Source organism: Triticum dicoccoides, chromosome 7B (assembly GCF_002162155.2).
Source record: "Triticum dicoccoides isolate Atlit2015 ecotype Zavitan chromosome 7B, WEW_v2.0, whole genome shotgun sequence".
NCBI classification, from domain to species: domain Eukaryota; kingdom Viridiplantae; phylum Streptophyta; class Magnoliopsida; order Poales; family Poaceae; genus Triticum; species Triticum dicoccoides.
Window position 1 is genome coordinate 378,096,886 of NC_041393.1, and position 15,860 is coordinate 378,112,745.

Here is a 15,860-nt window from a genome sequence, read left to right on the forward strand (position 1 = left end):
GGCATTTCGCGATGGATGCGTGGGCCGCTGCCCCGAGCGTGGTAACCATGGCTACGGCCCTAGAGGATGTCGCAGTGGAGGCTGCTGGGACAACTGCGGCCCTCTTCAGGACTGGCGTGACCAGATTCGCGAGGACCGTTGGCGCGATGAGCCTCGCGATGGATCCTAGCGCGACCAGCTTTGTGAGGCCCATCCTCAAGGCAATGCCGCCTCCCTCTGTTGCCGCCGCCGCCAAGGAGAAACAACGACAGCCAGCAGGGTGATGGGCCTGGGGGCTTTCTCGTGTGATCGCGTGCATCCTGGGTGCTGCTCAGGCCCCCGTGAACGCACAAGTGCTCCCTGGGTGATTTTGGTAATTCATGACAACATATCTCTTGTTGGACTGATACCTTTACCTAGTGCATTTCAGATAAGTTCAACATTGGAGTGGCATGGACATGGACAAGAGGATGTGGAACCCCTTCAAGATTCTAAGGACAAATATTGGCAACAAGCTTAAGACTCCACATTTTCATTTCAGTGATCCAAGATCACATTGAGTCCATAGGAAAGCCAATATTATTGAAAGGGGATGAGGTGTTGCTTAATGGGTTGCTTGCTCAAAGTGCTTAGTGATATGCTCCAAAACCCTTAGCCACTTTCTCACATCTACATATGTCCTAAACCTAAATGACAAACTCGGCCCCACCGACTTTGTCTATCCGGCGCCACCGAGTTTCATCATATTCAGCCACTACCAAACCCTAGTTACTTCGTTCTCACTGATGGGATCTCGGTCTCACTGAGATGGGCTTGCAATCTCTCTGTGATCTGGTTAAACACTTTCGGTCTAACCACGTTGGTGCAGTTGGTCCCACCAAGTTTGCCTGACCAACCCTCGGTTTACTTATTACCAAAATCGGTCTCACCGAGTTTGAGTAATTGGTCAAACTGAGTTGAGGTTTTACCCTAACCCTTTCACATCAGTCCCACCGAGATGATTATATCGGTAAATCCTAATGTTCACATTTTGAACTAAGTCGGTCTGACCGAGTTTGCTGATTCGGTCCGACCGAGTTTGGGAATCTGTGTGTAATGGTTAGATTTTGTGTGGAGGCTATGTATACCCCTCCACCCACTCATCATTCATGAAGAGAGCCATCATAACAAACCTACACTTCCACTACCCATTTTCTGAGAGAGAACCACCTACTTATGTGTTGAGGCCAGGATATTCCAATTCTACCATATGAATCTTGATCTCTAGCCTTCCCCAAGTTGCTTTCCACTCAAATCATCTTTCCACCATAGCCAAATCTCTGAGAGAGAGTTGAGTGTTGGGGAGACTATCATTTTAAGCACAAGAGCAAGGAGTTCATCAACAACACACCATCTATTACCTTTTGAAGAGTGGTGTCTCCTAGATTGGTTAGGTGTCACTTGGGATCCTCCGTCAAGATTGTGGAGTTGAACCAAGGAGTTTGTAAGGGAAAGGAGATTTCCTTCTTCATGAATATCTACCCTAGTGAGACAAGTCCTTCGTGGGTGGTGTCCATGATGGGATAGACAGGGTTGCTTCTTCGTGGACCCTTCGTGGGTGGAGCCCTCCGTGGACTCACGCAACCATTACCCTCCGTGGGTTGAAGTCTCCATCAACGTGGATGTACGATAGCACCACCTATCGGAACCACGTCAAAAATCTCTGTGTTTGCAATTGCGTTTGCACACTCCAATCCCATCCCTTTACTTTCTTGCAAGTTGCATGCTTTACTTTTCGCTGCTCATATACTCTTTGCATGCTTGCTTGAATTGTAATTGGTATGCTTGAAATTGTGTTAATCTATCACCTCAACTTGAAAAACTTAAAAACTGTCAACTTTGGTTGTTGAGGGTCTAATCACCCCCCTCTAGACACCTCTTCTCGATCCTTTCAATTGGTATCAGAGCATTGGTCTCCATTGATTTGGTTTAATCACCATTGGAGGAAGATGGATGAGTCTACGTTGGGGAGTCTTAGACATAGAGTGCCTATGCATGATGGAGAATTCTTTAGTGAGTGGAAAAATGAGATGCTTGGAATTTTTCATAAATATCACTTGAACAAGTACATTACTACTCCTTGTGAGCCCCTTGTTGATCCCTTACATCCTACCCATGATGAGTTTCTTGACAAGCAATCTTACAACTATCAATCTTATCACTAGAGGCTTGCCTAGAAATTTGACTCGTCACTTGGCTACTCTTGATTGTGCTTATACTATATCGAGATTTCTTGAGGAACGATTTCCTGACTATTCCTTGCAAAACTTAGATGAGATTCTTCACAAGTCTATTGCTTTGAATAAGATGAATCCCAATGATCCTAAGTTTGGAGATTGTTAATTTGAGGTTACCAATCTTATGCGTGCCAAAGGAGATGTTGGAATCATTAGCAATATTATTTCTGAAGCTATTAGAATTCATAGAGACGAACATTATCAAAATCATATATCTAATGAATCACTCTCTCTAGGAAATGATCATTTGCAAGATGATGTTGAACATGGATACTACGATGAATATGATGATAATGACTTTGATCTTGGAGAGTCTATGAGAGACTTTGGTCTTATGGCTAATCTTCGCGGCTACATGGCTGGAGGAAATGAATGGGTCCTTGATAGTGGATGTACCGATCACATGACCGGAGATAAAGATATGTTTCGTGAGCTTGCTGAAAACGACGGCCCTGGAAAGTATGTCACTTTTGGGGACAACTCAAAGGGTAAGGTGGTTGGCCTCGGTAAGGTGGCCATCTCACATGACAGCTCCCTACAAAATGTTATGCTCGTTGAATCCCTTGGCTATAATCTGCTTTTTGTATCTAGACTATTTGACTTTGGTTTCAATGTCCTATTTACTAAAGTAGAATGCCAAGTGTTTCGAAGCGATAATCATAAAATGGTCTTTACCGACATACATAGAGGTGATCTATACATTGTTGACTTCAGTAAACAGGTTCAACCTAGAACTTGCCTAATTGCTAAATCTTCCAAAGGATGGTTGTGGCATGGACGGTTAGGTCACGTGGGAATGCAAAACCTTGACAAGCTTATTAAAGGTGATCTTATCCTTGGTGTTAAAGATGTCATATTTGATAAGGATAGACTTTGCAGCACTTGCCAAGGAGGAAAACAGGTTGGAGGAAGCCACCCCGTGAAGAACATCAAGACCACGAGAAGACTGCTTGAGCTGCTTCACATGGATCTCTTTGGTCCCAAAGCCTACAAGAGTCTCAGTGGTAACTCATTTGGACTAGTCATCGTTGATGATTTTTCAAGATTTATGTGGGTGTTCTTTCTCGAAAATCGCAGGTTCAAAAGATCTTCAAAAACTTTGCTAGGAAGGCCCAAAACCAATTTGAAGAGAATATCAAGAAGGTTCATAGCGAGAACGGAACGTAAAACAAGAACGCCAATGTGGACACCTTTGTTTACGAAGAAGGTATCTCACATGAGTTCTCGGCTACGTACACACCTCAACAAAATGGAGTTGTTGAGAGGAAGAACCGGACGCTCATCGCAATGGCGAGAACGATGCTTGATGAATACAAGACGTCAAAGCACTTTTGGGTAGAAGCAGTTGAGACAACTTGTCATGCAACGAATTGTCTATATCTTTACAAGCTACTCGGTAAGACGGCATACGAGGTCCTCACCGGTAACAAACCCCAAGTTGGATACTTTCGGGTATTCAGCTCAAAGTTCTACATTCTTAACAAGCAACGTCGTTCGAAATTTGCTCCTAAGTCTCATGAAGGTTTCCTACTCGGTTATGGCTCAAACTCTCACACTTACCGTGTCTACAAAAAGTTGAACCGAAAGGTTGAAGAGACGGTAGATGTGAAGTTTGATGAATCTAACGACTCGCAAGTAGAGCAATTGCCAATTGATGTAGGTGACAAAGATCCTTTAGAAGCAATCCAATACTTGTCTATTGGCAAGATTCGCCCAACAGAGGTGAAGGAGAGCACTTCGTCTTTACAAGTGGAAGCCTCAACCTCACGCCAACGTGAACCACGAGTTGTCTTGGAGGAATCCACAATAGGGACACGTCAAGACGATGAGAACGAGGATGTACAACAAGATGAACCTTGACGACCTCCTTCTGCACCTCCATGGGAGAATGACCACGCCAACAACAACGAAGAAAGACAAGAAGATGAACAGGACAATGAATAGGTTGTTCCACCCTAACCCAAACAAAAGCTATCACAAGTTCGAGCAAGGGTCTCAAGAGATCATCCCGTCGAACAAATCTTTGATGACATTCAAACCGGGAGAATTACTCTCTCTAAAACTCATTTGGCTAACTTTTGTGAACATTACTCATTCATTTCTAGCATTGAACCTGTGAAGGTTGAAGAAGCATTGGATGATCCGGATTGGATAAATTCCATGCACGAAGAACTACACAACTCTGAGAGGAACCAAGTATGGACGTTGGTTGAGAAGCCTGATGTGAAGCACAATGTCATTGGAACCAAATGGGTATTTCAGAACAAGCAAGATGAAGACGGACAAGTTGTACGCAACAAGGCTCATCTCGTTGATCAAGGCTACACTCAAGTCAAATGTATGGACTATGGTGAGACTTATGCCCCTGTTGCTAGACTTGAGTCCATTTGCATGTTACTTGCCTATGCCAATCATCATGACATTACCTTATATCAAATGGACATCAAAAGTGCTTTTCTTAGTGGTGAAATTGAGGAGGAAGTTTATGTTAAACAACCTCCCGGCTTTGTTAATCCTAAGAAACCCAACAATGTTTACAAACTTCACAAAGCTCTTTTATGGTCTTAAGAAAGCTCCTAGAGCTTGGTATAAATGCTTGACTAAGTTTCTTCTTGATAAAGGGTTTGAAATTGGTAAAATTGATTCTACACTCTTTACCAAAAGGATTAATGGAGAATTGTTTGTGTGGCAAATTCATGTTGATGATATCATATTTGGATCAACTAACCCTTATTTTAGTGAGAAGTTTGGGAAGCTTATGTCTGAGAAGTTTGAGATGTCTATGATGAGTGAACTCAAGTTCTTTCTCGTTTGCAAATCAAGCAAACTAAGGAGGGAACCTTTATCTCTCAAATGAAGTATACCAAGGACTTATTCAAGAAGTTCGAAATGCAGAAATGCAAAGGTATTAATACCCCCATGCCTACCAGTGGACATCTTGACTTGACAAAGGATGGCGAACCAGTTGAACAAAAGGTTTACCGCTCTATGATTGGTTCATTGTTATATCTATGTGCATCCCGTCTCGATATCATGCTAAGTGTGCATGTGTGCACGATATCAAGCAGCCCCCAAAGAGTGTCATCTCAAGGCTGTGAAAAGGATAGTGAGATACTTAATACATACACCAAATTTTGGCATTTGTTATCCTAAGAGGTCTTCTTTTGATCTTGTTGGCTACTCCGACTCAGACTATGCCGGTGACAAGGTCGATAGAAAGTCCACTTAGGGTACTTGTCAATTTCTTGGTAGATCTCTTGTGTCGTGGTCCTCCAAGAAACAAAACTCGGTATCCTTATCCACCGCCGAAGCGGAATACATTGTCGTTGGTTCATGTTGTGCTCAATTACTTTGGATGACCCAAACTCTTAAAGATTATGGGATATATGTGAAACATGTTCCATTGCTTTGCGACAATGAGAGTGCTATTAAGATTGCTCATAATCCCGTGCAACATTCTCGAACTAAGCATATTGAAGTTCGTCCTCATTTCATTCGAGATCATGTTGCTAAGGAAGATATCAAACTTAAGCATGTTTGTACCAACAAGCAATTGGTAGATATATTTAGTAAACCACTTGATGAGAAAGTGTTTTGCAGGTTGAGAGGTGAATTGAACGTCATTGATGCCTCAAATTTGGAGTACAAACTCCATGTGGATGCATGCAAGGCATGAGCCTCACTATGACTAATCCTTGACAATTCTCTTATGATGATGATCATATGTCTTGGATATTCTTGTACTCTTGCATGCTATCTAACCCTTGTAGGAACTTGGAAGAGCCCAACTCTATGAGATTGCAGCTCAATCACATTTTAGCAATCTCCACATCTCCAAGTCGCTACAAAATGGTGGATGAAGATGAGGAGGCACGAATCCATTCAATATATCCTTTGACAAATTCCTATATCAAATTTCATGATTGACATTTTGGATACACAAGTGCTATTCCTTACAGGACTAACCCATGTAGGAAGATGAACCTCAACTATAAGTGGTGATCCCAACTCTTGATGATCTACATCAACTTGAGCACCCTACACAAGTCCAACTACATGACCAAGTTCGTCACCACCACCCCAGGTATGTCATTCCATCTTAGAGAAGCTTAACCCCAAGACATGGGTCAAAGCAACTCAACAAGATGAGAGTACATCAAAATGCTTAAACTAAAAATGGCAACCCCATTTTGAGCTTAAACGATGAGTATGACCTATGATCAAGTGTCCTCACTTGACTCCTGAGTCAATATACTCTAACATAGGTGACTTTGTCGCCGACCAATTCTAGATGAAGTTCTCTGTTGTTTCTTTGTGCCCTTGCATTTGTCTCATGCATGCTTGTTCCCCTTTCAAAAAAACTCCATATAGATTTCTTTATTTTTTCTTTGTTATTTTCTGCATTTCCCTGCATCCAATTCATTGCAAATCATTCAGTTAATTCCTTGCATATCCTTGTCAGATCTTATTTGCCTAGTGAGCTGAGGTGACAAAAAGTTATTGTCTGGGTTGAACTCGGTCTCACCGGATTGGTTTCTTCGGCCAAACCGAATCCACTCGGTGCCACCGATAGCAACCACTCGGTGCTACCGACTTCAGTCCTGAGACAAACTTTGTGTCACTTGCCTTCTGCATATTTGTCCCAGCTCCTCTTTGTAACTTGTCCTCTACCAGCATCATATATTACATGTGGCTTTGTAAAGTGACTCGAAGAACAAATCTACTTGACTCATGCTCCAGAAGTCCCTTCTTGGAAATTGATGTCAAAGGGGGAGAGAGAGCACAGCAAAGCTCATCACATAAGAGAGAATGCACTCATAAAGGCTTCTCCTGATGCTCTTACTCTTAAGAGGAAAGTTGTCTCATGTCTTCAAGAGGGGAAACACATGATAGTATATGTTATGACTTTATCTTGCTCTGGTTATTTTCTTGTTTGCTCTGGTTTTCTGCTACCCTATCTACTCCCATTATACCATGTCAGATTCAGGGGGAGAAAGACATCTATGGTAAGAAAATATTTGGAATTCTTTGCATATCTTTATTCTTGGGGACATGTCAATATGCAAATAGAGTACCTAGTACTCACACTCTACATGTCAACCAAGTCTTGGTATTCTTGTGCTCTTTAGTTCTTGCTCTGTCTAGTAGATGTTCTTGTGTTATCTAACCTTGTTTACCCAGGTACATCTTCTTCAAGCTACCTCAAGACCACAAGGTAAGTATATGCACCACACTCATGTGCATAAAGATCTCTTGCAATGGTACATATTGTTTGCAAGAGAGGCTCATGAACACGAAAGTATAATTCCAGTATCTATATCATTTGCTCTGATGCATATAGCCAAGACACATGTAACTCATTGCCTACTTTGACATGTTTATGCATTCTCATACTCTTATGATCTATTATCACATGATTGCATGCATGTAGGGGGAGCCAATGCTAGTTGCATGTCCTTCCAAAGCTTTACTTGCTATTTCCTTATATCTTTATCTAAAAGCTTTGATGTATGTTGTCATCAATTAACAAAAAGGGGGAAACTGAAAGCACAAGTGCTCCCTGGGTGATTTTGGTAATTCATGACAACATATCTCTTGTTGGACTAATACCTTTACCTAGTGCATTTCAGATAAGTTCAACATTGGAGTGGCATGGACATGGACAAGAGGATGTGGAACCCCTTCAAGATGCTAAGGACAAATATTGGCAACAAGCTTAAGACTCTACATTTTCATTTCAGTGATCCAAGATCACATTGAGTCCATAGGAAAGCCAATACTATTAAAATGGGATGAGGTGTTGCTTAATGGGTTGCTTGCTCAAGTGCTTAGTGATATCCTCCAAAACCCTCAGCCACTTTCTCACATCTAAATATGTCCTAAACCTAAATGACAAACTCAGTCCCACCGACTTTGTCTATCCGGCGCCACCGAGTTTCATCATATTCAGCCACTGCCAAACCCTAATTACTTCGATCTCACCGATGGGATCTCGGTCTTACCGAGATGGGCTTGCAATCTCTCTGTGATTTGGTGCAACACTTTTGATCTAACCGAGTTGGTGCAGTCGGTCCCATCGAGTTTGCCTAGCCAATCCTCTCTTTACTTATTACCAAAATTGGTCTCACCGAGTTTGAGTAATTGGTCAAACCGAGTTGAGGTTTTACCCTAACCCTTGCACATCGGTCCCACCGAGATGACTATATCGGTCCCACCGAAAATCCTAACTTTCACATTGTGAGCTAAATCGGTCTGACCGAGTTTGCTGATTCGGTCCCACCGAGTTTGGGAATATGTGTGTAATAGTTAGATTTTGTGTGGAGGCTATATATACCCCTCCACCCACTCTTCATTCGTGGAGAGAGCCACCAGAACAAATCTACACTTCCACTACCCATTTTCTGAGAGAGAACCACCTACTTATGTGTTGAGGCGAAGATATTCCAATCCTACCATATGAATCTTGATCTCTAGCCTTCCCCAAGTTGCTTTCCACTCAAATCATCTTTCCACCATAGCCAAATTTGTGAGAGAGAGTTGAGTGTTGGGGAGACTATAATTTGAAGCTCAAGAGCAAGGAGTTCATAAACAACACACCATCTATTACCTTTTGGAGAGTGGTGTCTCCTAGATTGGTTAGGTGTCACTTGGGAGCCTCCATCAATATTGTGGAGTTGAACCAAGGAGTTTGTAAGGGCAAGGAGATCGCCTTCTTCATGAAGATCTACCCTAGTGAGGCAAGTCCTTCATGGGCGATGGCCATGATGGGATAGACAAGGTTGCTTCTCCATGGACCCTTCGTGGTTGGAGCCCTCCGTGGACTCGCATAACCATTACCCTCCGTGGGTTGAAGTCTCCATCAACGTGGATGTACGATAGCACCACCTATCGGAACCATGCCAAAAACCTCCGTGTCTCCAGTTGCATTTGCACACTCCAATCTCATCCCTTTACTTTCTTGCAAGTTGCATGCATCACTTTCCGCTACTCATATATTCTTTGCAAGCTTGCTTGAATTTTAATGTGTATGCTTGAAATTGTGTTAATCTATCACCTCAACTTGAAAAACTTAAAAACTGCAACTTTGGTTGTTCAGGGTCTAATCACCCCCCCTAGACACCTCTTCTCGATCCTTTCACCCTTCCTCACACCGCATCTTCAAGCAATTTTCTCATGAGGTGAACGCGGCCCTCCCGAAGCTCGAGGCTGCGCGTCCCCTCAAGTGGTTGCAGTATGTCATCACCTTCGACTCCAAGGACCACATCAAGTGCTCGACCGTCGGAGGCACGCTTCCCATGCTCTGCACGCCCACCATCAGCAACATCCTCATCACCAAGACCCTCATCGACAGTGGCATGGGGCTCAATGTTCTCTCTATCGAGACGTTTGAGACGCTCCAAGTGCCTTATGACCAGGTCCTGCCATCCAAGACTTTCTCCGGGGTGAACGACGGCTCCACCGTCCCCCCTGGGGCTGATACGCCTCCCAGTCACCTTCAGTAAGCACGACAACTAACACACCGAGCTCATCGAATTTGACGTCGCCCACATCGGCCTTCCGTACAACACCATCTTGGGGTATCCGGCCCTCGCCAAGTTCATGGTGGCAACTCATGATGGCTGCAACGTCCTCAAGATGCTAGGGAGCGGTGGCATCATCATGGTCGCCTGCGATGAGAAAGACGCGGTATGCTCTCTTGAGCTGCCTACCAAGGCGTGGCGGCTGACATCTTTAATGATGAAGGCGGCGTCCTGCCTCCCGAGGCTACCCCTAAGAAGAAGAAGTGGCTCCTTCCCAAGAGCCGTCAGGAGGCCGAGGTGCTCGCTGGCGATGCCTCAGGCTCCGCACCCACTGCGGGGCGCCTCTTCCTCCTCCAAAGGAAGGCGTGCCCAATGCCTCCCTTAGGACAGATTCGGGGGCTTCCATCTGGCGAGCCGCTGACCTGACCGGTGCAATGAGGGAGGTGCTCCGCCACCACTTGGAGGCATGATCCGATGCGCGTCCCCGCGAGCAAAGCGCACAGCACGAGGCGTCAGGTGCGCAAGAATTCATCACAAAGGCAAGCGAGGAGCTTCACGAGGCACGAGCCATGCGTGGAGAGCGCCCCCATGCGCCACCCGGTGCAGCTGCACCCCCTGGTGTGGGTGACAAGCTGCATGTGTGCGTCAACATCCCGGGCCTCAATAGGGCCGCGTCGCAAGACCTCTTATAGTCGTCGTGCGTCGGCCAGAGTGGGGGCTACCCTTACAGCTAGGTCAGCATGCCGTTTGGCCTACTGAACCTAGGCACCACATACCAGCACCTCGCACAACATGCTTTGGCATCTCATGAGGCCATGCGCTTGGCTATCATGTCAGAGGAGGTCATGGACCATCGCAAGCCCCCTGGGCCTCATGAGCTCCCCCAACCTCCGGAGCCGCCCAGACCGTGAGGAACAATCTCCATGGCAAGCATCTTCAGCTACCTCGACGCTTCTACAACACTGGTGCCAGGTGACTTCTCGGTTTGTTCAATTGAGGGCTCCCCTCGGGCTGCATTATCCTTAGGCTGCCCGGTCCCACCGCAACAGCTACACTGTTTCGATTCATGTAATTTAGACCAGTTATGCTTGCATAAGCCGCTGTGGTTGTTAACCTTGCGCCTGGCCATGTATAGCCTCTGGAGTTGCCTTTGTGGGCTGCGCGCGTTGCTAGCTCCCCCTTGAACATCCCACGAGAGGGGGCTACTAGCATGGTGCCTATGCTTGGGTCTTGCTCTATAGTGCCTATAAATCTAAGATACTACGCTCTAGCTCACGGGCCGGTCCCGTGCACGTCACCTCACCAATTCCTTAGTTCCTTCGTATTCTCACGAAACGGTCACGAGCAGATCGGCAAGCATGGCTGCCTTTTTTATTTTGCAACTAACTAATACGCAAGAGCCTCTAGAGACATGACCTCGAGCGGCCTTGCCAATGCCTCACCGCCCAAGAAGGACACGCCGTGATCAAGCAGCCTTCCGGCTCACAGAAGGTGAAGTGAAATTGCTTCATACACCGTGTACCACTAGGTACAGCCTCTCCTAAACGCCCTTGTGGGGCAAACCATTTCCCTCTTGCACAAATTCCTTGCACGTTAAAAGGGGGGCCCTTGAGCATCGCCCCTCAGGGGCCCCTATTGGCTCTTGATCCCTCACCCCCTGGCCTTGACCACGACATCGTGACCTAGCATACTAGTGGCGGCTGAGACCTACTCGAGGGCTAGGTCCTGAGGACGTAGAGCACCACGACGGGCTGAGAAAGGGGGTTGCTAGCCTCACGGAGGAATTCAAAGAGAAGGGTGTTGCTCAACATCGGTGTCGTTTTTCGAAATATGATGGGCATCAGTCTCCTCACGCACCTCTTGCGGGGTTACCTTAATTCATTACAGAACAGGGAGCATGCACCGGATCAAAAGCCCGAAGAAGCTGGCCCTCGCGAGGAAAGAACCACCGCAAGCTGCAAGCCGCTAAGCTAAGTTATCTCACATGCACCAGCGTGAGCCTTGCCACTGACGCTTTGCTTTCTCCTGACCTTGCTCGAGCAAGGAATCCCCCCTCTTAATCTTTTGGGAGCCGCTTGCACGCCAAAGGGGACCTCCTGAGCATCGTGCCTCGGGGGCTCTTATCGGACCTCGGGCCGCTCACCTCCTAGCCTTGACCACGACATCGCGGCCTGGCATACCAGCGATGACCAAAGCTTGCCTGGGGACTGGGTCCTGTCGGCGTAGAGCACTAACCCACCGCAAGAGCGAAAAGCGGGCTCGTGCCCAAGCTAGAAATGTAAATACGACATAAGCTGGAAATATTAACATGAAGGCGTACGCACCACAGTTCTTCACTACAAAAAAAAAGACACATCCATGACATTTTGGGCCGAACGAATTTTTTTTGTCATACTTATGACACTTCTATGATGATAATTGTGACAAAACCTGGTATCATCATAGATTTGGTGGGCTCCTACTTCTATGACAAAAAAATCATGACAGAAAATGGGCTTTTCGTCCTGGGCGGGCCAGAGACGCAGTTGCATGACATTCTTTGGGCCGTCCATGACGGAAAAAACCATGATAGAAGCAAGGGCGAGGAAAATATCAAGGAGTTCCCATTTATGGTGGGCGGTCGGGGGCCGAGCGATGCGCGTTTCTCTTGTACTCATACACGCATGGGTGCAAGGCGTTGGGCTCTAACTGAAGCCGAGCGAGGTGTTCGCCTACTTAATCCAAGCGATTGCACTGCAGGCTACGAGTTACTGAACCCGAGCGATCGATTGATGGCTATTAACTGAACCCCATCGGGCGATTCCTTCGCTACTGCTGCTAACTGAAGCTGATCGATGCTGCCTCTGGATGAACAATGAGTGTTGTTGGGGGGTTTGGATGAATAGTTCCCGGTGCGGGGTTGGATGAACAGGAGCCCGTGGTGTTGCTGCTGGATGAACAGGACCCTGATCGATCGAGCCGGTTGGGGGTGGATGAACAGGACCCCATGAAGGGCTGGATGAATAGGACCCCATGGAGGGCTGGATGAACAAGACCCCGTGGAGGGCTGGTTTAATAGTAGCCGGTGGAGGGGTGGATGAACAGTAGCCCGTGGAGGGGTAGTTGAACAGGACCCCATGGAGAGGGCTGGTTGAACAGTAGCCGGTGGAGGAGCGCCCGGTGGAGGCTGGATGAACAGGATCCCGTTGATGAACAGTCACAGGTGGAGGCCGGAGGAGGTGGACGGTGGATGAACAGTAGCCCATGGAGGCTGGAGGAGGTCAACGGTGGAGATGAACAATATCCCGTGGAGTCCCGTTTTGCTGTACGCCACACCCCTCGCGATCAACACGACCCCCGTTTCGACCATAGTGCTCCAACACAAGTCCGTTTCCTCCGTTTTGCGATACACCACACCCCTCCCGATCAACAAGACCCCGTTTCGACCGTAGGTGGTCCAATAGAAGTCCGTTTCCTCCGTTTTGCGGTACGCCAGACCCCTCCCAATGAAAGGATCCCGTTTGGACCGTGGTCGGTCGAACACAAGGCCATTTCCTCCGTTCTGCGGTACACTAGGCCTCGTTTCCATCGGTTGTTCCGTCCAAGTTGGTTAGCTTCCGATGTACATGACGTATTCCGTCGCCTCCCCATGAACACGACCCATTCCATTGCCTCCCCATGAACACGACGACGACGCAGTTTCTCCGTTCCGACCCAGCCATGTACACAAGCCCTGGCCGTACGTATGCGCGAGTAGGCGTTCGAGACCCAACCCGTATGTACGTACATAGCCATATTTACTTTCTTGCACCATGGCCGCTATACGTATGTGTACATGCTACGTGCGCGCCTCTACTACGACACGTGCGCACCTCTACTATGACACATGTGCACCTCTACATCGACCAGTATGTACGTACACGTTCGCGACCAGAATGAAAACGCTATGTATGCTTCGACCAGGTGGGTCCCGCCTGTCAGGCACTTCCTTGCATGCGAAGATGTAGCTGATGGGTCCCAGCTGTCAGGGGGGAAATCATTTTTTTCGGTAATACGGATGCACTTCCTTGCGTGCGAAGATGTAGCTGGTGGGTCCCAGCAGTCAGGGGGGAAACGTTTTTTTCATGAAATACGGTAGCCCGTATGGTGGGTCCCTGCTGTTAGGTGGAGGAATAATTATTTTGCTTGTAATAAGGAGGCACTTCCTAGCTGCGACTGTGGACCCAGCTATCAGCCTCTCCACGTACAGTACTCTTCTGATGGAAGTCGTTCCTTGACCACGTTGACCATGCCGCACCTAGAGCACCAGTGCGGTGGACGACGGCGAGGCCTAGGAAGGGGGTGACGTGGAGCCGGGGAAGACGCGGCAGTGGAAGCCCACACGAAGAGGAGTATGAGGGTTCACTAGTTTGGCTGCGGTGTGAGGCTGCCGTTGCCGCATAATAATAGGGGGTGTGGGTGAGTAGAGGGATGGCCTGGCCAGCGGTGGGGGTAGTAGGTGGCGGTGAGGCCTCCACAGTATCACGGCTGGCCACAGGAGGCAGGAGCACGTGGCACAACCGGCGCTGGTTTGGGCGGATGGAACAAGAAGACCAGAGGTTGAAGATGCACTACTGTCGTTGGATGGACATCGTATGGTCATTGGAGCTAGAATCGTTTATATTGACTAAGTTGACAAAGCCCTTGGTACGCGTCAATTTAGCAGGCCCATAGGTCAGCCTCCCACTATGGTGGGTCCCAGCTAGCAGGGGGTATTCATTTTTTTATGCGTAATAAGGAGGCACTTCCTTGCATGCGAAGATATAGCTGGTGGGTCCGACCTGTTAGCGGGGGCAACATTTTTTTCGTGAAATACAGAGGCCCTTCTGGTGGGTCCTAGCTGTCAGGTGGAGGAATCATTATTTTGCGCGTAATAAGGAGGCATTTCCTTGCATGCGGCTGTGGACCCAGCTGCCAGACTCTCCAAGCACAGTCTACTTCCGATGTATGTCGTTCGTTGACCACGTTGACCACTCCGCGCCGAGCGCATCCAAGGTGGTGGACGACGGTGAGGCCCCGGACACCAATGAGCCAGAGATGGGAAGACGCGGGAGTAGAGTCGTGGACGGAGAGGTGTAGAGGGTTAACTAGTTCTGGTGCGGTGTGGTTCGGTAGCCGGTGGAGAAGAATAGGAGGTGTGCAGGGGTGGATGGATGGCCTGGCCAACGGTGGGGTAGCACTTCACACCGAAGCGTGCTAAGCAGAGCTGCTAGCAGCAGGAGGCGGGAGTAGGTGGTCCCAGCGGCGCTGGAGGGAGAAGACCAGAGATTGAAGATGGATGCCGATTGTTCGATGTAAATCCAATGCTAATGATGTTAGAATCATTTGTTGACTAAGTTGGCAACGACTTGCATTGGCTTCGACCTATTGGCCCACATTTCAGCCTCCAAAAATGTGGCACGTATTCAACCCATTTTATCAGAATTTTCAGTCAATTTGATCTATTTTTTTAGAATTATAGTCCATTAGCTGGGCTGGGTGAACAAATAATGTAGCGTCCATGCGGCCCATTTATTTTTTTCCTAAAAAGTTACAAGCCATTTGCACTTTCTCGAAATACACGATTTTGCTGGGCTGATTCTAGTTATAATGTTGGGTTGAGAGCAACAATGTTATCAAAAAATAAACAGGGGCTGAGCATTTTGTTATAAATATATTTAAATAATAAGTGATTTATTATTACACTGGTCCTTAAATCTAACCAAGCTTTTGTACACAATCACCAGGATTTTCGTTGCGAAAAAAATCCAGGATTTTCGTTGCCAAAAAAATCCAGGATTTTATTGTTAAGAAATTATTTTTATAAGTTAATAAGATCTAGGATATTGTTTTATTACACATGTAAGTATCTGTTAAATATATGATGACAATAACAATAATATATAATAACATATAAAATAATTAAAAATATATAATATAGTTAGAAGGGAAACATAAGTTGGACCAGGCGTTCCTATTCTTATATATAAAAATAGAACAGACCTCTGTGCTTCCTTCAGAAAAATACATAAATTGGGCTGCCGATGTTTCAGAAAAATAAAACCTCGGATGGGAGGTCCATAGGCTG